The following is a 26,969-nucleotide window of genomic DNA, read 5'->3' as shown; positions in this document are numbered from 1 at the left end:
TGAACCTCCCTTTAATAGTCACTGTGTGGCAGCTGTGCCTATCTTTGGGGTGCAGAGGTGTTTCCTGAATACTTGTCTACTGTCTAAGGAAATGATTTCCATTCCACTCCTCTGCTAAATTCTCCCTTTGACCCCATGGGTTTTCTAGTCCAAATCCTGGACTTTCCAATTTAACTCTTTCCCTCTTTTATTTAATGTAAAGGGTATCAGGTCCTAAGATGCAATCTTCAGCAACACATGGTAAAAAGAGTTTAGAACCGGAAAGGTGGGAGGAGGTTACACATGAAAGAACCTTGCAGGGCTCTGAACACCATCCTCTAGGTGTCCTTAGATTCCCAAATTTCAAACTTTCAAGATCAACCAGAAATTTGGTGTACAGCCAGGAATGACTGAAAACAGCCACTGTGGCTCTTCCACTGGTAATCATTTGAGTACTCATTCCAGTTTCTCAGAAGAGCTAAAAGAACCAGACCACCTTGAAATGCTGTGTTGAATGTGACCAATGACAGAGCATTCTGGACTTTCCCTCTGGATACCTAATGGAAACTAGATTCCAGATGGCTACATAAATTTCAGATTGAGGGTGGGGGGCAAATTCTAACACCTTGGTACTTTAGCATTTGTGGTTTTCTAAGTGCCTTGGATAAGCAGAACAAAAAATTCTGTTTAGGGTTTACCTGGAACCAAGTTTTCAAAAGCAAATGGCTTCTTGTCAAAAAGGCCAGTTACTACAAACAGCGGGAGGGTACTCAAGAAATAACAATATGTCAATATCTATTAGGGCAAAACAATTAGAAAAGTTTATCTGCTATTGTTTAAAGTGATTTGTTTCAAAGCCACCAAAAAGAGACAAAATTCCTTGTTATGTGAAATTACATGCACCATTGCTCATTTTTCTTTTGGATAATCAAGGACTGGTTTGTACAAGAAGTATGGAGTTATGCATGATCTGAACCACAACAGTAACTTGACCAAGAAGAAAAAATCTTACATTCAGGTGAAGACAAACTTAGAATTGGGCAAAAAGATTTCCAGGCTTTCTCTCTCACACTTCAAGTTATAGAAAATGTATGGGCTTTATGGAGTCAAGACATTCTTAGGTTAGTACCCTGACTAGTACACCTTACTAACTGTGTGATCTTGGAGGCAATTTTCCTAGAGACATTAAATAATATATATAAAATAAAATACCCACTACAGGGCTTTAAAAAAAAAAGGCAGTTATTTGTGGTTCCACAGACCCTAGGCAAATCCTCCTGTAGAATAAATCCTATTCACTGATAAATATTTTATTTTATTATTTAAGAGACAAGGTCTCACTCTGTCACCCAGGCCTCAGTCTGTTGCCCAGGTTGGAGTGCAGTGGCATGATCACAGCTCACTGAAACCTCAAACACCTGAGTTCAAGTGATGCTCCCACCTCAGCCTCCCACGTAGCTAGGACTACAGGTACACACCACCATGCCTGGATAATTTATTATTTTTTATAGAGATGGCGCCTTGCTATGCTGTCCAGGCTGGTCTCTAACTCTTAGCCTCAAGGAATCTTCCCACCTTGGCCTCCCAAAGTGCTAGGATTATAGGTGTGAGCCACCATACCCGGCCCCTCATTGATAAATATTTAAAAATACTTTTAACCATAGACATGTGGTGGAATGCAATATTTACATAAAAAATTTAAAGACAAAACTGTAGCCTTCAAAGGAATTTGGTGGGTTTTTCCTGGAGGCTGTTTCCAGCTGTGATCCTGGACCTCCTGAAGAACATATACTATCTCTTTCTTCCAGTCTTTCATAACTGGATTCCTCATGTGAACCACAGAAAAAAGATGATTAGAATGACAGTTTTCTCAGTTCCCCTCAAGACTGTACATAACTAGCACCATTCTAGGCGCACTGGAGGAAAGTTAATATATTACATACAATGAATGCCTAATGACATTAAGATTTAATTCTTTCATGGAACTCCAGTTGAGAAAGGCTTCTCTATCATCAGTAGCACTTTACTGGTATAGTGCACTGGGTGTTGGGGAACCACTGAATTAAGGAAGTACAACAGGGCCACATTTGCATTTTAGACAAATCATTCTGCATAAGCACAGAAGTTATATTTGGGCAGGAGAAGGCTGGAAGTAAGAAGACCAATTGGGAAATTCTTCACAGGCTGAGAAGGAGAAAGTAGAAATGTAAAGGCCCACCCCACCATAGCTAGCAAATATGAACTCAGAAACTAGACAGGTGGCAGTTGCAGGGGTGAGTCCAGCCCTTCAGCCCCACCTGCTGCTCTCTTTAGTTTTATACAGTTACACTCACAAATGATAAAATGTACGTTTCTTTATTAAAAGCGTCAGAAAAGAGCTGAATGCTAGCCCCAATGAAGGAAAACGAAGAGAAAGTGAAGAAAACCAATGAAGTGGTGGTTCTTGGTCAAAAAAAGAAATTCTGGATACACAAAAGAGTGGAATGCCTTATCTCTATGGAATCTGTGAAGGTCTTTTTCAGACATCTTTTACTTTGATTAGGGAAATTATATACTATAGTGATATCTGCTAATTTGGGGATTTGAGAAGGTCTTACCTTGGGAGATGTTAAATAGGAAAGGAATTAAATTAGAACTGCTGAGAATATAAAAGTTACAGGGAAGTAGATTTCAATTTATCTAGGTCATTTTAATTAGAATTGTCCTATAGTAGAATGGCTTATCTTTAGATAAGGTTATGAGTTCTCCAGCCCCATGCTCTGGATGATCAGCTATCAGGCATGTTGGGGGAGAAATTTCTAGCACTTATGAAGGCGCTGGAAGGTCAGACTAGATGACCTCTACAATGCCTTCTAAATCAAAGATGTTATAATGTTTATTCTGGGCGTTAGTGTCCTCATCTACAAAATAAACGGACTAAGCTAAACAATCTTTTAGAAGCTTCTCAGCTCTAAAATTTCTAGATGTGCTTCTACCCAAGCTGCCATAATCTCCTCACTCAGCCAACATCCACTTGCATTCTGAACACACAATCAGAGGCACATTTAGGGACTGTAGAGAAGGGTGGATTATGGCCACGAATCATGCCCCTTCTCCAGGTCTACATTTGTCTAATTACCAGGACCTGTGAGATCTAGAATGGCCCAAAGGAAGTTCCAGACAGAGCCCTGAGGTTATTTATACCCAAGAGGCTCCTGGACTGATGGGGGAGTTAGCTACCCAAAAAAATTCCAAAGGAAAAATTGTATTTTGGACCAGCTCCAAACATCCAGGCCAGATTCAGCAGTAACCCCATCTTCATCTGTAGCAAGTTTCAGCCTAAGGGACTTGAGAATGAGTGTGAAAACAAATAAAAGACTGCCAGGCCTTTCTAGCCATGGCCTGGTAGTATACTGACCAGTCTGGACTGTTAACGCCATGATGGTATTCGTGCTTTGAAATGGAAACTGGATGAGGCCCTTTAAGTTCCCCTCAAACAGTGAGATTCTTCAAGTCTGTGTATTTGAAGTTATCATGGAATTTTTTTTTTTTTTTTTTTTTGAGATGGAGTTTTGCTCTTGTTGTCTAGGCTGGAATACAATGGCGCGATCTCGGCTCACCACAACCTCCGCCTCCCAGGTTCAAGCAATTCTCCTGTCTCAAACTTCCCGAGTATCTGGGATTACAGGCATACATCACCATGCCCGCTAATTTTTGTATTTTTAGTAGAGACAGGGTTTCTCCATGTTGGTCAGGCTGGTCTCGAACTCCTGACCTCAGGTGATCCGCCCACCTCAGCCTCCCATAGTGTTGGGATTACAGGCGTGAGCCACTGCACCCGGCCTATCATGGAATATTTTTATATATCATATTTGGTCAGTATAAAGTTAAAAAGAGACTCTGGGGCCAGGCACAGTGGCTCACACCTGTAATCCCAACACTTTGGGAGCTGAGACCAGAAGATTGCTTGAGCTCAGGAGTTCAAAACCAGCTTGGGCAACAAAGCAAGACCCTGTCTCTGCAAAAAAGTTTAAACATTAGCTGGTTGTGTGGTGCTATATGCCTACAGTCTCAGCTACTCGGGAAGCTGAGGTGGGAGGATCACTTGAACTCAGAAGGTTGAGGCTGCAGTGGGCTGTGATTGTGCCACTGTACTCCAGTCTGGGCAACAGAGACTCTGATATCCACCCTACTTTCTGAACTCTCATGACTCTGCTCCCAACAGCCTGGGGTGGGGTGGGGTGGGGTAGGATGAGGTGAGCTGGGGGTTAGAGGGTAGAAGAAAATACAACGGGAGGCATATCTGTGAGAGAAGGGCGGATACACTCATCTGTGCCCCACACTCTTAATTCCTGTTATTACCAGGACAGAAGACAGATGACTGCTCATTCTGGCTATGTTTATTACTAGCTGTTCATGACAAATAAACAATGCTACATTTTGAGCCAAGGTCACTGATAACACCTGCAGATTTCTATGGTCATATCCAAAAAGCAAGCATATTTGAGCTATAGCAATAACCGTCACAACAGAAATGCTTCTCAAGGCAGTTCCTCTTTGAAACATACCCCCAAAATGCTGATCAGCAGTAGCAGGGGATGGAACATGTGGGGATGTTGCATGTGTGGCAATTAGGACTTCTGCTTTCACTTCAGCGTTTCCCACTGTTCTGTAGTTAACAGCACTTTGGATGGGGACATATGAGAAGAGGTTTACTCTCGAGTTACCTCTTTCAAGAGGTACATTTCTTTATGTTAAAGAATATGGCTGGGTGGGGTGGCTCACACCTGTAATCCTAACACTTTAGGAGGCAGAGGCAGGAGGACTGCTTCAGCCCAGGAATTTGAAACCAGCCTGGGCAACAAAGTCAGACCTCATCTCTACTAAAAACAAAAAGATTAGCTGCGTGTGGTGGCACACGGCTGTAGTCCCAGCTACTTAGGGGGCTCAGGCAGGAGGATTGCTTGAGCCTTGGAGGTTGCAGAGAGCTATGATCACACCACTGCACTCCAGCCTGGGTGACAAAGCCAGACCCTGTCTCAAAAAGAAGGCAACAAAAAAGAAAAAGAATATGCATTTCACCAGGTTTAAGAATTTCAGTTGGAAAGTCGAATAGTCATTTGACTTCAAAATGATAGACAATACATGGTCTTACTGTAATTTAAGTCTGTATATTAAAATGTTTAAAGTATGAATTTACTGTTGCATATAGCAGTCCTCATTACGATACAGCAACTACAAGGAAGAACACTTCATTATAGGCTTATGCACCCACCCACTTCCTGTTGAAATACAGGGTGGGGCTGAACTAACAAATATAACCACTCTCTCTCTCCAAGCACAAGGAATGACAAATCCGTTTAGGTCACTAAAACAACGTCCAAAGGAGCTAGTAGGACAGAAATGGAACTCCTGCGGGTAGACACAGAAAGTATTTGACTGGGAAAACTGAGAAAAATAGATTACTTGTGATCTAAAAGAGATATTTCCAATTTAATAAAGGAATGACACACCAATTCTGTGCCTACATCCAATCAATGTAGGGATACTTCTTGTCTTGATAAGGCTTCAAGACAGTAGCTGAGGAAACAGAACTTCTACACTCCAGTATCTTACTCCTTGAGCACAAGGTACATCCATGAAGGACCATTCATTCACACCTGGTAATTCCGTCACTTTTTATTATCTTTTGGGGGCAATAGCACCTTTTGTTCTTACCTTTTTACACTTCAGGGTCTAATCATAGTTTTGTTCTTAAAACTAAAATTGGGGGAATCTCTTTAACCTTCAAAATTGGTTTCTTCTAGTATCAACTTTTTCATAGAAAACTGTCTTCTAAATGGCCAAAATTAGACTCTCTTTTTAGCAGGATCCATCTGGTTGTCCAAAAGAAAATACATTTAAACTATGAGTTGGAAACCTGGATTCTAGCTCTTAAGTCTAATGATGACAGGCAATCGGGGATAAAATTTCAATTCATCCCTCTAGTCCAGCTGTAAACTACACTAAAAAATGCTTGAAAGATGCTATATGAAACAGAGATTTTATATGCAAAGTATTCAGAGCTCTGAGGAAAAGATTTACCCGCATAAAATATTTCTTGTATCTCCATCTTGGCCCAATTCCCTGTTATGGAGCCACTTAAATGACACAGGATCTACAACGTGGTCACTGATGATTTTCAGTTACAAAGTTCATTTTACTTTCCCAATCTAATGCCAATTTCTAGTAAAACCCATATCACCAAAATTGTATGGTTTGAAATACTTCAAACTACCCATCTAAATGGGGTTTTACTTTGATTGGATAAATATAGATTACGAATAATTATACTCACAAATGGAGAAATCTTACCCTTTACCCCTAATAAGGTACCAGATTTCTTTCAGCCATTGTCATCAAGTGAACATTAAATTTACACAGGAGTTTAACATGAAAAACAACTAAGCTGTTCTGAAAAAACAACACCCACACACAAAACAAAAAAAGTATCAAACCTCAACAAATCAGTTCACTAGATTACTAGATATATGTCAATAACTCACACAAGCCGCAATAAAATACCCTTCATATTCAAACGCTTCTTTTTAAATTTATAGCCAATGACAGAAGAGAGTGCTCTCCAATTAGTGGTACCCAGAAATTTGAGATAAGAGGACAGACACAAAATGCATTACCTCTCCAAGAACCTGGGAGAAAGCCAAACCTGGGCATGTATTCTCCTAGACAAACAGCCAAAAGTCCAATACACAGCCTGGTTTTATGGAAGGGTCTAACCCCATTTTACTATCCTACTCTGGGATGGAGAAGATGGGGCTAGACTGCAACCTTTCTTTCTTGGCTCTTGCAAGTTGCACTGAGTACTGTACTAGGTTAAACTTCCTTTGGACAAGATATTAGAGTACCCACTGATGGATTAGCTACAGTGGCAGGTTTGAAAATGGAAGAGGAAGGAGATAATAAGAGCTGAATTACACATCAGGCACTAAGTCTCAATTCATCTGGCTAGCTGTGTAACCATTTGTTTTAATTGTTATGATGCCTTACTTCTTATTTCGAGCTTCTCTTTGCAGTAACTGCACCCTCTCTGGGATGGAAAGACCAAAAAAGAAACCAACTTTACACAACTGAGAAAGGCCAGGGAAAACAAGGTTGCAGAGCAACAACAAAAAGAAAATTCAGCAAAATGTTCTGTTGACACTTCAGGGCAATACACAAACACGCCGTGTGTTCATGGAGCAGGCAGAAGCAGCAGTCCTGAGATGTGACTATTAATACACCAACTTAAGTGAGGAGAGAGACCTAGCAATCACAACTACATGTGAGACAGGGAGTGGAATTATGGAGCAAACTGCCATGCAATTCCATATGAACTATTCAATAGCCAGCTGTAACAAGAATTCATTCCTGAAAAAGTGTCACACACACATCTGTCACTAATGGCCAAGCCACCAAGTGACTAAGAGTCAGCAGCAAAGGGCAGCTGTACATCTCTCACAATGTTTAGTCAGCACTCAAAGCATGAGATTTACAAGCTAAAGTCCTTGAGCAGAGGGAAAAATAAGTATCTGTTCTTTCATTTCTAACCTCAGTTTACCATGAAGTTGCCAAAGCCCTAAAAATCTAGTAAGCAGTGGGGCAGAGCAAGAGCATGAACATTAAGAGACACAGGTGTGGGTTTCACTCCACCACTGCCACATTTTATAGCTTTGGAACCTTGGCAAGCAGTCTAATCTCTCAGTCTATTTCCTAGCCTGTTAAATAATTATCATGACCCCTTGTCTGTAAAATTATTGTGAAGAAAAAGGAAATAATGCATTTATAAAATGTTTAGCACAGTGCCTGGCACAGAATAATTAAAACAATAGTAGTAGTAATAGTAGTATCATGGTGGTGGTGGTGGTAGTAGTAGTAGCAGTAGAATGATTAACATCTATCTAGCACATGCACTGTTCTAAATGTTTTATATATGGTTCTCTTAACCATTATACAATACTGTCTTAATAAGCTTCAGGTCGTATTAATGGTTAACTACTAATTACAGTGTTCTTATCAGTCACTGAATATTTATCAAGAAGACACTAAAAGACACAAAGAAGTATAAAATCTCTTCCTTGACTCCAGGAGCTTATAATTTAGTTGAGGAGAGAGAAAGAAGACCACAGTTAAGTAACAATATAGCAAATAAATAGAAGTTCAATTATGACAATAGAAAGGATGAAAAGATCACTGTAAACTGAAAGGACTGAACAGATTCCTTGGAACCTTAAAGATCTGAACTGGGGCTGGGTGCAGTGGCTCATGCCTGTAATCCCAGCACTTTGGGAGGCCGAGGTGGAGGATCACGTGAGCCCAGGAGGTCGAGATTAGCCTAGGCAACATGGTAAGACCTCGTCTCTACAAAAAAACTTAAAAGTTAGCCAAGTGTGGTGGTACACACCTGTAGTCCCATCTACTTGAGAAGCTAAGACAGGAGAATCACTTTAACGTGGGAGGTTGAAGCTGCAATGAGCCAAGATCCATGCCACTGCCTTCCAGCCTTTGGGACAGAGTAAGACTCTGTCTCAAAAAATCAAAACAAAACAAAACCCAAAACCCAAGATCTGAACTGGGTAGAATTTGGATGTAAAAAACAGAGGGAAAGGTTTTTCAAGGAGATCTAATATGATAAACAGAAGTCTTGAACTTTACCACTAGTATTAATGGAAAAGTTACAATTCCAACAGGTTTCTACCATATTTCATCAAATTTAGGATGCCACTGATTGAAAGAGGTATTACGATTCAAGAGATGTTAAAATGGGGTGGGTATGGTGGCTCATGCCTGTAATCCCAGTACTTTGGGAGGCCAAGGAGAGTGGATTGCTTGAGCTCAGGCTTTTTAGACCAGTTTGGGCAATGTGGAGAAATACCATCTCTACAAAAAATACAAAAATTAGCTGAATGCAGTGGCGTGCAGCTGTAGTCTCAGCTACTCAGGAGGCTGATATGGGAGGATCGCTTTAGCCCAGGAGGTCAAGGCTGCAGTGAGCAGTGATGGCACTCCAGCCTGGTAACAGAGTGAGACCCTGTCTCAAAAAAAAAAGCGATGTTAAAATGTGAGGAAAAAATGTATACCTCGAGTCAATGAAATATAAACATATTATTTTAGCGATAAGGTCTCATCATGTTACCTAGGCTGAAATTTAGTGGCTATTCACAGGCACAATCATAGTGCACTGAAGCCATGAACTCCTGAGCTCAAGCAATCCTCCGGCTTCAGAAGGTGGACAAGGTGGTCTTTAAAAAATCTCTCTAACACTAAAATGCATTCTATAACTCAGACTTACAAGAGAATACAGTTATGTACCACATAACAACGTTTCAGTCAATGATGGACCACCTATATGACAGAGGTCCCATAAGATCATAACACTTTTTTTTTTTTTTTGAGATGGGGTTTCACTCGTCATCCAGGCGGGAGTGCAGTGGCACAATCTCAGCTCACTGCAGTCTCCCCTTCCTGGGCTCCAGCTATCCTCCCACCTCAGCCTCCCGAGTAGCTGGGACCACAGGCACGTGCCACCATGCTCGGCTAATTTTTTGTATTTGTGGTAGAAATGGGGTTTCACCATGTTGCCCAGGGTGGTCTCGAATTCCTGAGCTCAAGTGATCTGCTCACCTCAGCCTCTCAAAGTGCTGGGATTACAGGAGTGAGCCACCGCACCCAGCCCCTTTTCTAGGTTTAGGTATGTTTGGATATACAAATACATACTGGCTGGGAGTGGTGGCTCATGACTGTAATCCCAGTACTTTGGGAGGCCAAGGTGGAGGGATCACTTGAGCCCAGGATGTTGAGACCAGCCTGGGCAAAATGACAAGGACCTGTCTCTATAAAAAATGAAAAACACAGCCGGGCACGGTGGCTCACACCTGTAATCCCAGCACTTTGGGAGGCCGAGGCAGGCGGATCACTTGAGGTCAGGAGTTCGAGACCAGCTTGGCCAACAGGGTGAAACTCTGTCTCTACTAAAAATACAAAAATTAGCTGGGCGTGGTAGCACACGCCTGTAGTCCCAGCTACTCGGGAGGCTGAGGCATGAGAATCGCTTGAACCCAGGAGGCGAAGGTTGCAGTGAGCCAAGATTGTGCCACTGCACTCTAGCCTGGCAACAGAGCGAGACTCTGTCTCAAAAAAAAAAAAAAAAAAAAAAGAAAAGAAAAACTCAGCTGAGTGCAGTGGTGTGCACTTGTAGTCCCAGCTACTAAGGAGACTGAGGCAAGAGGATTCCTTAAGCCCAGGAGTTTGAGGCTGTGGTGAGCCATGACTGATTGCTCCAATGCACTCCAGCCTAGGCAAAAAAATGAGACTTCATCTCTAAAAAAAAATAGTAAATAAAATAAATAATCAATATAACCAGCCTGGGCAACACAGAAAGACCCTATCTTTACAAAGAAATTTTAAAATTTGTTGGATCCCATAAACATATACAACTACTATGTACCTACAAAGTTAAAAACTAAAAATAAAGGCCGGCGCAGTGACTCACACCTGTAATCCCAGGATTTTGGGAGGCCGAGGTGGGCGGATCACAAGGTCAGGAGTTCAAGACCAGCCTGGCCAATATGGTGAGACCTCGTCTCTACTAAAAATACAAAGCCGGGGGTGGTGGCATGCACCTGTAGTCCCAGCTACTCGGGAGGCTGAGGCAAAAGAATCGCTCGAACCCCGGAGGTGGAGGCTGCAGTGAACCGAGATTGTGCCACTGCACTCCAGATTCCATCTCAAAAAAAAAAACAAAATAATAATAATAATAATAATAATGAAAATAGGCTGGGCATGGTGGCTCATGCCTGTAATCCCAGCACTCTGGGAGGCTGAGATGGGCAGATTGCTTGAGCCCAGAAGTTTGAGACCAGCCTGGGTAAACCTCATCTCTATGAAAAACATAGAAAGTTAGCCAAAGGGCCGGGCCTGGTGGCTCACACCTGTAATCCCAGCACTGTTGGGGGTCGAGGTGGGCAGATCACGAAGTCAGGAGTTCGCGACCAGCCTGACCAACATGGTGAAACCCCATCTCTACTAAAACACAAAAACTAGCTGGGTGTGGTGGCAAATGCCTGTAATCCCAGCTACTTGGGAGGCAAGGCAGGAGAATCGCTTGAACCTGGGAGGAGGAGGCTGCAGTGAGCCAAGATCATGCCACTATACTCCACCCTGGGCAACAAGAGCAAAACTCCACCTCAAAAAAAAAAAAAAAAAAAAAAATTTAATATAGCTTGGTAAATCCAGAAGAATGTCCAGACAAAGAGAGCAAGGATTTCTTGAGTCACTAGCTATATAACCTTAGGGTAGTTAATCTCTCGGAGCCTCATCCATAAAATGGGGAAAATACAAACTACCTTATACTATAGTTTTATTTATTTATTTATTTATTTATTTAGAGACGGAGTTTCACTCTTTCGCCCAGGTTGGAGTACAGTGGGGGCGATCTTGGCTCACTGCAACCTCCACCTTCTGGGTTCAAGCAATTCTCCTGCCTCAGCCTCAAGAGTAGCTGGGATTACAGGCACCCACCACCATGCCTAGCTAATTTTTGTATTTTTAGTAGAGACAGGGTTTCGCCATGTTGGCCAGGCTGGTCTCGAACTCCTGACCTTGTGATCTGCCCACCTTGGCCTCCCACAGTGCTGGGATTACAGGAGTGAGCCACCAAGCCTGGCCTTAGTTATTTTTACTTTTTTGAGACAGGGTCTAGGTCGGTCACCCATGCTGGAGTGCAGTGGTGTGAATGTGGCTCATGCAGCCTCAGTCTCCTGGGCTCAAGTAATCCTCCCACCTCAGCCTCCAGAGTAGCTGGGGCTAGAAGCGTGCAGCATCATGCCCAGCTAATGTTTTAGTTTTTGTAGGAACAGGGTCTTACTATGTTGCCCTGGTTAGTCTCAAACTCCTGAACTCAAGTGATCCTCCCACCTCAGTCTCCCAAACTGCTAGGATTACAGGCATAAACCATCACGGCCAACTTAGGATAGTTCTAAGGATAAGATGGGATAACATATGTAAGCATTCCAGAGGGGTACCCAGCACCCAGTAGGTATTCAGTAACTGATAGCTCTCATTATTACTAACTCGAAGGAATGATGAGTTTATATGGACGTACCTCCTAGTAATGAAATAATCTGAAGAGAACAGGTCAAATTAAACAACAATGAGCATTACACAAAGGTGTTCCTAAATGGTCCTCTTTTATTTGGTTTCAGTGGAGGCCAAGAAGTAGGTGGGCCTCTTACCTTCTGAGACAGGCTCTTCAGGAATATGGAGACAAATACTGAAAAAGATGGATGGCTTCTGCTTACATTACACCTATTTTAAGGATTACAACAAAGGGTATCAGTCTTCCAAATCACAGTCAAGAGTCAATCCAGTATTTTCACTTTATGTACTTTGAAGGCAAAACATTCTTCAAGAGACTATTATCTGGATTGTGGTATTTCTTTATAAAAACACACAAAAAACCTTTCATCTTAAAAGCCTGAGGTGAGTGTCACCACTTCTAAGAAGCCTTCCTTGACTCTTCTAGTCTAAAGTCATTTTCCTCTCTCCAAGTGTCAATGAGGTATGCTGAACCTCTTTTATAGCAGTCACTACAGTCTATTTTATAGCATAGATTTTTGGTGTATACAACTCTTCGAGTACAGGAATTGAAAAACAAAGTATCTTCAAACCTAACATAAAGCAGTAGTAGCAACAGCAACTATCTGGTGACAAAGTAAGATTCTTAAAATTTCTTTTCATCCTATAGTGTCTGCTCAATAAATACCTGTTAAATTCCTAAAATGTACCAGATATTTATTCACATTTTCTTGAATATTTCTAATCCTCCAAACAATTTTCCAAGGTAAGTAGTAGTAGTTTGATTTTACAGATTAGAAAACTAAAACCCAGAGTGATTCATAACTTTATGAAAGTCACACAGACAGCTTTCAAACCCACATCCAACTGTGTCCCAACTTCATGTTCTTTCCATGACACCACACTGACTCTACACAAAACACCCAAACTAAGAAGTTAGACAAATATGCCTAGACTTCTCATCTTTATACACAAGTGCCATCAAATTCCAGACTACTTTATTTCCCATGGAAAAAAGACTGCATGATAACACAAGAAACCCTTCCTATTTACCCTAAAACTGAAATGGTTTTAATGAGTAAAACATACTGCTTTCTCCCTCTCTGCACCCAGTTTTAGCCAGATGCTCAGGGGCTTCACATCTTTCCTTTAAACAACATAAACACAGGCTTATTTAAAATCCCAGCCTCAGATAACATGTGCAGATGTTACTGCTTTTCAAACTCCTGTTTTCAAACAGCTAGGCATTAGGGGTTCCAACACTTCTGACAGGTTACTTTTATCTGCAGGGTCTCTGAGAATCACTTTAAGTTTCATTCTCTGTTTAGCTCATCAAATCTTCTCATCAGGGACTTTTTTTTTTTTTTTTTTTTTTTTTTTAAAGCACCTAATCTTTCATCTTCTTTTACGATGAACTAAAATGCGCCTACGGGTAATTCTTAACCTGTATATGTGTATTTTAATATAATATTCTTCTGACTCTTTTTCTAAAAAGCACAGTTGTTTTTCCTATTTAGCCCAAACTAAGATAATTACATCAGAAGTGAGTTATCTCCCATCTATTTCTGCATATAGGGAATACTGAAAAGATGAGTCTTTTTTTAATTATTAAATGTAAATAGCTCATTAAATATAATCCAATTACTTTAATTGTAAAAAGGAAGTAATTACAATATGTACATGTATTCTTGCCTAGATTTAATATCTTAAATTAATCTTTTCAGCATTAGTATTTTAAATTAACCTTTGACATTAGAAAAATGCAAGAAACTGATATTTCTTTCAAAATATATATAAAGCTGTTCTTTATGGATCTTTGTTGTGATTTCACCTACAAACAATTTTACAGGAACCGCAAAGAGGGTCAATTAAATACCACCTGCCCAAACTGAACTGCTATTTCTTGTCTGCTATAACCCTTGTTAAAGGGTCTGTTTTAAATTCTAATGCTTTAGTGGGACAAGAAGCCTAGAGATGAATTCTATCGCATTCCAATAATCACAAAAGCTTCACTTGTAAAGACAACTCCAAGACAAAATTTGTTAGAAGAAACGCCTATAATCCCAACCAGCATTTTGGGAGGCTAAGGCAGGTCGATCACTCGAGCCCAAGAGTTGGAGGCCAGCCTGGGTAACATGGCAAAACCCCATCTCCACAAAAAACACAAAAATTAGCCAGGTGTGGTGGCGCACACCGGTAGTCCCAGCTACTCAAGAGACTGGGGTGGGTGGATCGCTTGAGCCTGGGAGGTGGAGACTGCAGTGTGCCAAGACTGTGCCACCACACTCCAGCCTGGGTGACAGGGTGACAGCCTGTCTCAAAAAAAAGAAAAAAAGAAGAGGACTGTCTCTGGTACAGTAGCCGAAACTTTCCATTACCTAATTGTTATTCTGTTACTATCAATCACGGCTCCCTGGGACCACCCTTCAGTATTCTTCTTGCTCTCTGGTCTCTAGCACCTGGAGTATGCTGTTATAACATTTTCCCTCAGCGGACTTCTGGTTCTTCCATTTTTACTTTCTTAGTGACCAATGGTAAATAAATTGCATAGCTAAATCTCTATAAACTGCCTTGAAAATGGGCTTTGACACCGTCTATACACCGAAGAATGTCTTCTAGAATGCAGGGAAGAAGCTTATATAAATGAGAAATTAAGAAGATGGAGCTTTCCTACCAAAATCTACTAATGAGTATTATTTTAAGATATGAATATGTATTTAGAAAAATAAAATTATATTTACATTAACACAGAACTTTTTCCAAAATTCAGAAAAGGCAAGAGCGGTATGAATAGATAAGCTGTGAAGGTAGCAATGGGCCATGTTTGTACAGCAGTTTCCCTCCAAATTAGAAGAGTTCTATTTAAAATACTAAGACGTGGCCGGGCGTGGTGGCTCAAGCCTGTAATCCCAGCACTTTGGGAGGCCGAGACGGGCGGATCACAAGGTCAGGAGATCGAGACCATCCTGGCTAACACGGTGAAACCCCGTCTCTACTAAAAAATACAAAAAACTAGCCGGGCGAGGTGGCTGGCGCCTGTAGTCCCAGCTACTCGGGAGGCTGAGGCAGGAGAATGGCGTGAACCCGGGAGGCGGAGCTTGCATTGAGCTGAGATCCGGCCACTGCACTCCAGCCTGGGGGACAGAGCGAGACTCCGTCTCAAAAAAAAAAAAAAAAACTAAGACGTATCATGTGTTTTCAGCAACTCTTAAGGATTTCAATGAAATAGATTTTTCCCATTCAGATCTTATATCAATGAGCCAAAGGTGTATCTCTGCCTCACTGATACCATTTGGCAAAACAAATTAATGAAAGGCATGAGGCTGGCTGTGATTAATTCCTTTGGTTGTTCAGATTATATCTATGTTGCGGCAGCTCCTGACTATGTAAGGCACTGGTTTCTGCAGTCATCCAGCCTAACGACGAAAAGTTATTTTATGATCCAAAAAGACAGTGACATAGGTTACTGCAGGTTCCCTCATCTCAAACACTAATGGATTCCGAACAGTTACCAAAGTTTAGCTGAAGGAATGGAGCCTGATACCTGATGATGATCACAGTGCTCCAGAAGGACAGCACCATTAAAAGAAAATAAGAAGTAATTCCACAGGTAAAAGGTATACCAGCATCTAAAACTAAGTCCCTTGCAAAATTTAAACGATTCAAGTTTGATCTTGGTAACACCGGTATTTTGTACAAAATATATCTTATTAGGCCAGCCCTTGAAATTTAAAAAGGTGTCTTTAAATGCCTGCTGACCTAAAATTGCCATGTTCTATGCTTTAAAGGGATTGCTTTTCTAAAGAAGGACAATATGATGCCAGATTCTGTTCAATGGAGATCAGAATACTATTTGGTGAACCTATTCTGCATCTGTGGAAGTAAAAGAGTAAGACTGGCTCACACACCCCAAGGGAGGATGGTATTTATATGGGCTCTCCCTCTGACCTCTTGGCAGCAAATGTAAGAAAGTCCTTTTCTGAGCCTTAGGGGCGGGCCCAGGACTTTGAACTACCCATTCAAACAGGGTTACAATTCCCCTCCTCCATAATTAAGTTGCTTTCCCATTCTCCATGCATGCATGAATTGCAGTGACATTGACATGGGGGCTTGACATTAGTCTTTGAAGGTCATTTAAATCCTCCTCTTTCCAAACTGCCTTAAAAGCAATGTATCATCCATTCCACAATGCCTGAGTGTAGGGTTTGACTAGATCGTACTCAAAGCAGAATCACCTGAAGAATAAAAAGAGAGTTCCAAATTTGGGCATCATAAAAATAACAAATCAAAGAAATGAAAAGTGATAAAACTCATTTACTCAAAAGACAATAGTAAGAGAAACACTAACACCGAACATTGGACGAATGGAAACACTTCTACTGACAATCCCGTTTATCTAGGAAAGTAGAAAAGGTCATCCACTGGCCAGGAACAATAGCTCACAGCTGTAATCCCAGCACTTTGGGAGGCCGAGGTGAGTAGATCTCGAAGTCAGGAGTTCAAGACCAGCCTGGCCAACATGGTGAAATGCCATCTCTACTATAATTAGTCAGGTGCGGTGGTGCATGCCCATAGTCCCAGCTACTCAGAAGGCTGAGGCAGGAGAATTGCTTGAACCTGAGAGGCAGAGGTAGCAGTGAGCCAAGATCACACCACTGTGTTCCCGCTTAGGTGACAAGAGAGAGACCGCATCTCAAAAAAAAAAAAAAAAAAGCACAGGCATCCACAATACAGCCCTTTATATGGCTCCGGTTTCATCTCCTGTCACATTCTCATACACATATACCTTTCTTTGCAGTCCTACAGACCTTCCCATCGCTCCCCACTGTACCATGTTCTCTCTTACCTCCATACCTTTGCTCAAGTTTGACCACCCACCACAATTCCCACCAGCCTATAAGGTATTCCAAGTCTGAGCTCAAGCAAAACACCTCTTGATGGGCCTTGCCCCAAAGGAAGTTGGTGTCCCCTCTTCCACATGCCATAATGGTTCTCTAAATGTCCATAACACGTTGTCCATGTCTGTACCATCACACGGGATTAAAATGAGTGGTTTTTTTACTTGCTCTCTCACTAGACTGTGAGTTCTCTGAGGATGCTGCTATGAGTCATCTCTTAGTGCCTACCACCACGCTAGGTACTAAGAGAATGGTCAATAAATGTTTATCAAGGCCAGGTGCAGTGGCACACGCCAATAATCCCAGCACTTTGGGAGGCCAAGGAGGGCCGATCACTTGAGGTCAGGAGTTCGAGACCAGCCTGGCCAACATGGTGAAACCCCGTCTCTACTAAAAATACAAAAATTAGCTGGGCATGGGGGCGCGTGCCAGTAGTTCCAATTATTTGGGTGGTTGAAGCAGGAGAATCGCTTGAACCCAGGAGACAGAGGTTGCAGTGAGCTGAGATCGGGCCACTGCACTCCAGCCTGGGCAACAGAGCAAGACTCCATCTCAAAAAAAAAAAAAAAAAAAGTTTATCAAATGAATGAAGCCATAGTTGGTTCTCGTGCTTTGGCTCTCACAAAGATAAGGATAAAGAGGGTGTCTGGACCTCCAGTCTCATAGCACTGCTTCCTGAGAGAAGATAACCCAAGTTCAACCTTTGTTTTAGAAATAGATTCCTGGTATCCCACCAGGTCGCGAGACAGGATCTACATTTACCCCTCAAACTCAAGGGTCCAATCTGGGACAGAGCAGAGAAAGAAGTGAAAAACTATTGGCTGGGTATGGTGGCTCACGCCTGTAATCCCAGCACTTTGGGAGGCTGAGGCGGGCAGATCGCCTGAGGTCGGGAGTTCGAGACCAGCCTGGCCAGCATGGTGAAACCCCATCTCTACTAAAAATACAAAAATTAGCCAGGCATGGTGGCAGGTGCCTGTAATCCCAGCTACTCGGGAAGCTGAGGCAGGAGAATCGCTTGAACCCGGGAGGTAGACGTTGCAGTGAGTGGAGATCACACCACTGCACTCCAGCCTAGGCAACAGAGCAAGACTCCGTCTCAAAAAAAAAAAAAAAATTAGAAACCAAGACTACCCTGACCAACATGAGCTGTCTGCCATAATCATCTCATTCTTGTACCTCAAAGCTCTTACTCCCTAATGTAAAGAAAGAAAAATGATAGGCCGGGCGCGGTGCCTCAAGCCTGTAATCCCAGCACTTTGGGAGGCCGAGACGGGCGGATCACAAGGTCAGGAGATCGAGACCATCCTGGCTAACACGGTGAAACCCCGTCTCTACTAAAAAATACAAAAAACTAGCTGGGCGAGGTGGCGGGCGTCTGTAGTCCCAACTACTCGGGAGGCTGAGGCAGGAGAATGACGTAAACCCAGGAGGCGGAGCTTGCAGTGAGCTGAGGTCTGGCCACAGCACTCCAGCCTGGGTGACAGAGCGAGACTGCGTCTCAAAAAAAAAAAAAAAAGAAAAAGAAAAATGATAGTTATCAGCCAAAGGAGAGAAATCTCCAAAAAGGCTAAGGAATGTCAGAATAAGTCATGAAAATTAACACACGTCCAAAGAAATACAGGGTGTTTTAAACTTCCCAGGTACTTGGCCTAAAATGTTAATAAGACCCTGAATCTCCCAAACCAGCTTCTTGTTTTCCTCTCCTCAATACTTTTCTCCCACCCATCTACCCACCAAGCTGTCTGCCTTTCTTTTATCCCCCTCCCCACCTTTTTTTTTTTTTTTTTTGAGACGGAGTTCGCTCTGCTGCCCAGGCTGGAGTGCAGTGGCCAGATCTCAGCTCACTGCAAGCTCCGCCTCCCGGGTTTATGCCATTCTCCTGCCTCAGCCTCCCAAGTAACTGGGACTACAGGCGCCCGCCACCTCGCCCGGCTAGCTTTTTGTATTTTTTTTTTTTTTTAGTAGAGACGAGGTTTCACTGTGTTAGCCAGGATGGTCTCAGTCTCCTGACCTCGTGATCCGCCCGTCTCGGCCTCCCAAAGTGCTGGGATTACAGGCTTGAGCCACCGCGCCGGCCCCCCATCCTTTTTTTTGAGACAGAGTTTCACTCTTGTTGCCCAGGCAAAGGCGCGATCTCAGCTCACTGCAACCTCCGCCTCCCGGGTTCAAGCGATTCTTCTGCCTCAGCCTCCTGAGTAGCTGAGATTACAAGCATGCGCCACCATGCCCAGCTAATTTTGTATTTTTAGTAGAGATGGGGTTTCTCCATGTTGTCCAGGCTGGTCTCGAACTCCTGACCTCAGGTGATCTGCCCGCCTTGGCCTCCCAAAGTGCTGGGATTATAGGTGTGAGCCATCACACCCAGCCTCCCCCTCCCTTCTTTTCTGTTTCCTTCCCTTCTCCTCCCTTCCCTTCCTTCTTCATTTCTTTCCTCAATAAATATGAGTAGACCTGATGAAAATCTGGCACACAAATGACAACTATAAAATATATATGGAGCCAAGCATGGTGTCTCACACCTGTAATCTCAACACTTTGGGAGGCCAAGGCAGGAGGATCACTTGAGCTCAGGAATTTGAGGCCAGCCTAAGCAACATAGTGAGATCCCATCTCTTAAAAAGAAAAAAAGAAAAAAAAAGCATGCATATATATTGTCTTTGTATAAAGTAATACACAATTATTTGTTCATTCAATGAAACTTATATACCAGGCACTGTGACATACACTTAGGATATTAATTTAATACTTCCTCTGCTCTCAGAGAGTGTGCAAGCTCCTGGAGATATAAATAAAGGCGACAATAATACTCTGGTAAGTGTGACTACAAATATTAAGTTCAAAGTATAATGGAAATATCCAGCTCAAGCTGGGGCAAAGAGGGGGGGGTCAGTTAAGAAAAGGTAAAGGACAAATAAGCCTAGTTAAGAACTTCCAGGTGGAGGGAGTAGCATATGCAGAGGCAAAAACCGTGTTCCAGGAACAGCAAATGGCTTATGTGGCTGAAGTGCAGGAAGTCATGAGTGATGAGGCTAATAAGGCAGACAGAAGCGGAGGCACAGAGAGCCTTGTATGCCGGGTTACAGCACTTATAGAGTGTGCTGAAAGCTATAGGGAGCTATTTAAGATTGAGGCCAGAGAGTGACATGATCAGATTTGCATTTAGAAAGCACTCTCTGGCAGCAGTATGGAAAATGTACTACATGAGGGAGTGAAAGACTGAGGTAGAAGTCCAAGTAGAAGTGAAACCCCGTCTCTACTAAAAATACAAAAAAAAAAATTAGCCGGGCGCGGTGGCGGGTGCCTGTAGTCCCAGCTACTCAGGAGGCTGAGGCAAGAGAATGGCCTGAACCCGGAAGGCAGAGCTTGCAGTGAGCTGAGGTCGAGATCGCGCCACTGCACTCCAGCCTGGGCTATAGAGCGAGACTCTGTCTCAAAAAAAAAAAAAAGAGCAGTCCAAGTAGAAGCACTTCTAATTGGCAGAATCTACAGAATGGGAGAGTTGCAAAACAGGATGATAGAAAGTGTGCTATACTGGGTTTGAAAGACCAGGCACACTTTCTTTCTTGAACAATTAAATTACAGTAGTCACCCCTTATCGTCAGATCATAGTTCCAATACCCTCAGATGATGCCTAAAACCACAGATAGTACTGAACTCTGTATTTTTTTCCTATACATACATACTTATGATAAAGCTTAATTTATAAATCAGGCACAATAAGAGATTAAGAACAGTAACAGAACAATTATAGTAACATATTGTAGTAAAAGTTAAGTGAATGTGGTCTCTCAAAACATCTTACTGCACTGTATTCACCTGCTTTTGAACCAGAGTGGAACACAGGTAATTGAAACTGGATAAGGGGGGACCACTGTATTTAATCTCTCTGAGCCTCAGTTTTTACTTTCTGAAAAATGTGTTTATTTGCAAAAGAAGAACTAGGGAGAACACTAGGCTAGATCAAGTGTCACCAATCTTTTCTTTTTCTTTTTTTTTGAGACGGAGTCTCGCTCTGTCGCCCAGGCTGGAGCGCGGTGGCGTGATCTCGGCTCACTGCAAGCTCCGCCTCCCGGGTTCACGCCATTCTCCTGCCTCAGCCTCCCAGTAGCTGGAACTACAGACGCCCACCACCACGCCCGGCTAATTTTTTGTATTTTTAGTAGAGACGGGGTTTCACCGTGTTAGCCAGGATGGTCTCGATCTCCTGACCTCGTGATCCGCCCGTCTCAGCCTCCCAAAGTGCTGGGATTACAGGCGTGAGCCACCACACCCGGCCCACCAATCTTTTCTTAATGCTTTAACATTATTTAGAGATATAGTTTTTTTAAAAAATAGGCCGGATGCAGGCCAGGCACAGTGGAGGCCAAGGCGGGTGGATCACGAGGTCAAGAGATGGACACCATCCTGGCCAACATGGTGAAACCCTGTCTCTACTAAAAATACAAAAATTAGCTGGGCTTGGTGGCACGTGCCTGTAGTCCCAGCTACTAGGGAAGCTGAGGCAAGAGAATCGCTTGAACCAGGGAGGTGAAGGTTGCAGTGAGCCAAGATCATGCCACTGCACTCCAACCTGGTGACAGAGACTCTGTCAATAAATAAATAAATAAATAGGCTGGACGCGGTGGCTCATGCCTGTAATCCCAGCACTTTGGGAGGCTGAGGTGGGTGGATCACCTGAGGTCAGGAGTTTGAGACCAGCCTGGCCAACATGGTGAAACCCCATCTCTACTAAAAATACAAAAAATTACTCAGGCATGGTGTCACACAACTGTAGTCTCAGCTACTTGGCAGGCTGAGACAGAATTGCTTGAACTCAGGAGGCAGTTTGCAGTGAGCTGAGATCGCACCACTGCACTCCGGCCTGAGTGACAGAGTGGGATTCCATCTCAAAAAATAAAAATAAAAATAAAAATTAAAAAAATTAAAAATATATGAAAGAGGCCGGGCGCGGTAGCTCAAGCCTGTAATTCCAGCACTTTGGGAGGCCGAGACGGGTGGATCACGAGGTCAGGAGATCGAGACCATCCTGGCTAACACGGTGAAACCCTGTCTCTACTAAAACAATACAAAAAAATTAGCCGGGCGAGGTGGCTGGCGCCTGTAGTCCCAGCTACTCGGGAGGCTGAGGCAGGAGAATGGTGGGAACCCGGGAGGCGGAGCTTGCAGTGAGCCGAGATCTCGCCACTGCACTCCAGCCCGGGCGACAGAGCAAGACTCCATCTCAAAAAAAAAAAAAAAAAAAAAAAAAAATATATATATATATATATATATATATGAAAGAATCATGATATAACAAATGCCAGTTTATCTATTACCCAGTTTAAGAAGAATATTGCTGGGAGCAGTGGCTCACGCCTGTAATCCCAGCACTTTGGGAGGCTGAGGTAGATGGATCACCTGAGGTCAGGAGTTTGAGACCAGCCTGGCCAAAATGGCGAAACCCCATCTTCGCTAAAATTATAAAAATTAGCCAGGTGTGGTGGTGGGTGCCTGTAATCCCAGCTACTCGGGAGGCTGAGGCAAGAGAATTGCTTGAACCCAGGAGGCGGAGGTTGCAGTGAGTGGAGATCACGCCACTGCACTCCAGCCTGGGTGACAGAGTGAGACTCTGTCTCAAAAAAAAAAAAAAAGGGCCAGGCACGGTGGCTCACGCCTGTAATCCCAGCACTTTGGGAGGCCAAGGTAGGAGGATCACCTGAAGTCAGGATATCGAGACCAGCCTGGCCAACATGGCGAAACCCCGTCTCTACTAAAAATACAAAAACTAGCCGGGCATGGTGGTGCATACCTGTAATCCCAGCTACTGGGGGGCTGAGGCAGGAGGATGCCTGAACCTGAGAGGTGGAGGATGCAGTGAGCCAGGATTATGCCACTGCACTCCAGCCTGGGCAACAGAGCAAGGCTCCATCTCAAAAAAAAAAAAAAGAGAGAGAGAATATTACTATCAGCCTTAAAGCCCCCTGCATACTCTCCCAAAGCCATCACCTTTCTTTATCCTGAAATATCTTAAATGTGTTTACCATTTCCTTTTCTTTATAGTTTTATCACATTTCTATCTCTAAATGTTATATTGTTTAGTCTCACATTCTAGAACTTCATATGACTCTAAAATTTTCTCTTCTTTCATTTTAAAGATACAGGCGCTCACTCTGTTGCCCAGACTGGAGTGCAGTGCATGATCACAGCTCTTTGTAACTTGTAACTCCTGGGCTCAGGCAATCCTCCTGCTTCGGCCTCCTAAGTAGCTGGGACCATAAGCATGTGCCACCACACCCAACTAATTTTCTTTTTTCTTTTTTTTGAGACTGTTGTCCTGTTGTTCAGGGTAGAGTGCAGTGGTACAATTACAGATCACTGCAGCCTCAAACTCCTGGGCTCAAGTGATCCTCCCAAGTAGCTGCAGTCATAGGCAATGCACCACCAATGCCAAGATAATTTTAAAATTTTTTGTAGAGACAGGGTGTTCTTATATTGTCCAGGGTGGTCTCAAACTTCCGGGCTCAAGGAATCCTCCTGCTTTGGCCTCCCAAAATGCTGGGATTACAGGCATAAGCTACTGTGCCCAGCCACTTTTAAAATTTTTTTGTAGAGACGGTGTCTATGTTGCCTAGGCTGGTCTTGACCTGATTTTTTTATTTCTAATATTAACATATATACCCTTCTGCAACATTTTCTACTCTAAAATTTGTTCTTGAGATTAATTTATGTTGCTATAGCTGCAGTTTACTCACTTTCACTGTTATATAGTATTCTATTATAGGAACATATCATGATTTACTTATCCAATCTCAAGTTGATCGACACTGGGATTTTTTCTCCCACTTGAATTTTTGTTAGTTTGTTTTGCTATTGTCAATGGTGTTTATATGGATGTTTTTGTGCATGTCTCCTAGTCCACATATGTAAGAGTTCTTTAGGGTAGATACCCCGGAGTGGGATTTCTGGGTCACAGGACATATACATCTTTAATTATGAGACAATACCAAATTGTTCTTCCAAAATGGTTGTGCTCATTTACACTTCTGCTTGCAGAGTTCTAGTTAGTTCACATCCTTCCCAATATTTTTTGTCAGACTTTAATTTTTACCAATCTGATGAACATAAAACCAATAAATCACCGCAGTTTTAATTTACATTCCTCCAATTACTGATGAGGCTGAGCATCCCCAACCCTTTTCATAGGAAGGAGCTACTTTTTGTTTTTCCAAAACACTGAGATCAAGCTCTCTCTATGCAAGCCTGGAATGGCTAGAGTATGTGCCAGCAGCTACCTCCTAATAATTAACCAGATGAAGTCTGGTCTCTTTCAGCACTAAGGTAAAACTATATGACCAAACCTCTGGCATGTATCAACACATGACATAGCAGGAAAGCTGAAAATTTTTATCTGAGAACATGATAAAACTCTGCCTCTACAAAAACTTACAAAAATTAGTCAGGCATAGTGGCTGACGCCTGTAGTCCCAGCTACTCAGGAGACTGAGGTGGGATGTGAGAAAGGCCGAGACTGAGAAAAATCAGACTAAGAATGATCAGAGAGAATATGTGTTATTTAAGGCCCTTCACTATCTGACACGAACGTACTTGTTTAGCCTCATTTCTGGCCACACCTTTCCAATGCTCTAGCCTTGTCACTCACTGCTCACCACAGAAGCCCTACACTCCGATGTCTCTGTGATTTCACTCAAGACATTTCCCACTTCCTGGGTTACTTACCTTTTTGTTTTTTTCCTGCTTCTTAAAATGTGATTAATGCTTCCTGGCCCAGTTCAAGTGTAATTGCTTCCATGAAACTATCCTGACCCCATTCCCCAGAAAAAATTAATCAAGCTTTCATCTACTCTAAGAGCACTCTATTATTACTTTATTATAGAATCCATCCCATATTACAGTTGGAACGGGAAGACTGTGAGTTCTTTGAGGGAAGGTACTATCTTTCAAATCTTGTCGTGCTAAGCAGCACTTCTGTCACACATCAAATCTTCATAAAATTCCTGATAAGTGGATAGAAAGATGAACAGAAATCTACTGGGAAACAAATCTCTAAACAATGGAAAAGTTAGGCCGGGCGCAGTGGCTCACGCCTGTAATCCCAGCACTTTGGGAGGCCGAGGCAGGCGGATAACGAGGTCAGTAGATTGAGACCATCCTGGCTAACTCGGTGAAACCCTGTCTATACTAAAAATACAAAAAATTAGCCAGGCGTGGTGGCGGGCACCTGTAGTCCCAGCTACTCGGGAGGCTGAGGCAGGAGAATGGCGTGAACCCGGGAGGCGGAGCTTGCAGTGAGCTGAGATTGCACCGCTGCACTCCAGCCTGGGCTACAGAGCAAGACTCTGTCTCAAAAAAAAAAAAAAAGGAAAGGTTCTTTCTGACTCTTGCAGACTATGAAGAAAAAAAATCAGAGAAAAAGCAAGGAAAGAGATAAGGAGCAGGAGCTAATGAAAAAGAAAATAGGACAATTGGGTCCCCTTAGTAGAGATCCATATCAAATAGGCCAGGAAGTAAAAATGTAAACCATAGTTCACCATTTTAATGTGGCAGACAACAACATGGAAAGTGAAATTTGTAACTGATTTTAAAACTACAGCTGTATCTTGAAAGTGATCAAATCTAACTGGATAGTTACTTGGATATTCCCTAGTGGTTAGGAATAAATAAATAAATACATAATTTGGTCATGGTGCTTTCTTCTGGAAGAAGTTGTTTAAGTAAAACTTCCATTCATTTAACAGTTAAAGGTTTTCTCTTTTCTCTTTTTTGTTTTTTTTTTGGGAGACAGAGTCTCATTCTGTCAGCCAGGCTGGAGTGCAGTGGCACGATCTCAGCTCCACTGCAACCTCCGCCTCCCAGGTTCAAGCGATTCTCCTGCCTCAGCCTCCGGAGTAGCTGAGAATATAGGCATCCACCGCCACGCCCGGCTAATTATTTGTGTTTTTAGTAGAGATGCTGTTTCGCCATGTTGGCCAGGATGGTCTCAAACCCCTGACCTCAGGTGATCCACCCATCTCGGCCTCCGAAAGCGCTGGGATTTACAGGTGTGAGCCACCACGCCTGGCCTGTATTTTTTTCTAGTAGAGATGGGGTGTTTCACCATGTTGGCTAGGCTGATCTTGAACTCCTGAACTCAAGTGATCCACCTGCCTCAGCCTCCCAAAGTGCTGGGATTATAGGCATGAGCCACCACGCCGACCAGGTTTTCTATTTTTTTCTCACATCATCTTGATAAGTTATCTTTTCCTAGGAGTTTGTCCATTTTTATGTAAGTCTTCAAATTAACTGGCACAGTATTTCTTAAATTGATTAGTAGGGTCGGGCGCAGTGGCTCATGCCTATAATCCTAGTACTTTGGGAGGCTGAGGTAGGTGGATCCCTTAAGCTCAGGAGTTCAAGACCAGCCTGGACAACTCTGACTCTACAAAACCTTACAAAAATTAGTCGGGCATAGTGGCTGACGCCTGTAGTCCCAGCTACTCAGGAGACTGAGGTGGGAGGATCACTTGAGCCCACGAGGCGGATTAGTAAAAATTATTGTTATTAAGATAAAATGGATAGAAGAATGGAAGAATGGAATAATGGCAGAGTATAATCCAGACATAAAGATCTGGGATTCAACAATATTGTCACTTTTTTTTTGTTTTGTTGGTTTTTTTTTTTTTTTTTTTTTTTTTTTGAGACGGAGTCTCGCTCTGTCACCCAGGCTGGAGTACAGTGGCCGGATCTCAGCTCACTGCAAGCTCCGCCTCCTGGGTTCACGCCATTCTCCTGCCTCAGCCTCCCGAGTAGCTGGGACTACAGGCGCCCGCCACCTCGCCCGGCTAGTTTTTTGTACTTTTTTTAGTAGAGACGGGGTTTCACCGTGTTAGCCAGGATGGTCTCGATCTCCTGACCTCGTGATCCGCCCGTCTCGGCCTCCCAAAGTGCTGGGATTACAGGCTTGAGCCACCGCGCCTGGCCTTTTTTTTTTTTTTTTTTTAAAGACACAGGGTCTTACTCTGT

The 26,969-nt window shown here is 42.9% G+C and overlaps 1 protein-coding gene across 11 annotated transcripts in view; it reads right to left on the bottom strand.

Moving 5' to 3' along the window:
- The window catches only part of WASF2 (WASP family member 2), a 92,476-nt gene that overhangs the window by 27,705 nt on the left and 37,802 nt on the right, over positions 1–26,969 (bottom strand). The window lies entirely within an intron of this gene.

This window comes from Macaca fascicularis, chromosome 1 (genome assembly GCF_037993035.2).
Source record: "Macaca fascicularis isolate 582-1 chromosome 1, T2T-MFA8v1.1".
Lineage (NCBI taxonomy): Eukaryota > Metazoa > Chordata > Mammalia > Primates > Cercopithecidae > Macaca > Macaca fascicularis.
This window is presented reverse-complemented; position numbering and strand designations above follow the sequence as displayed.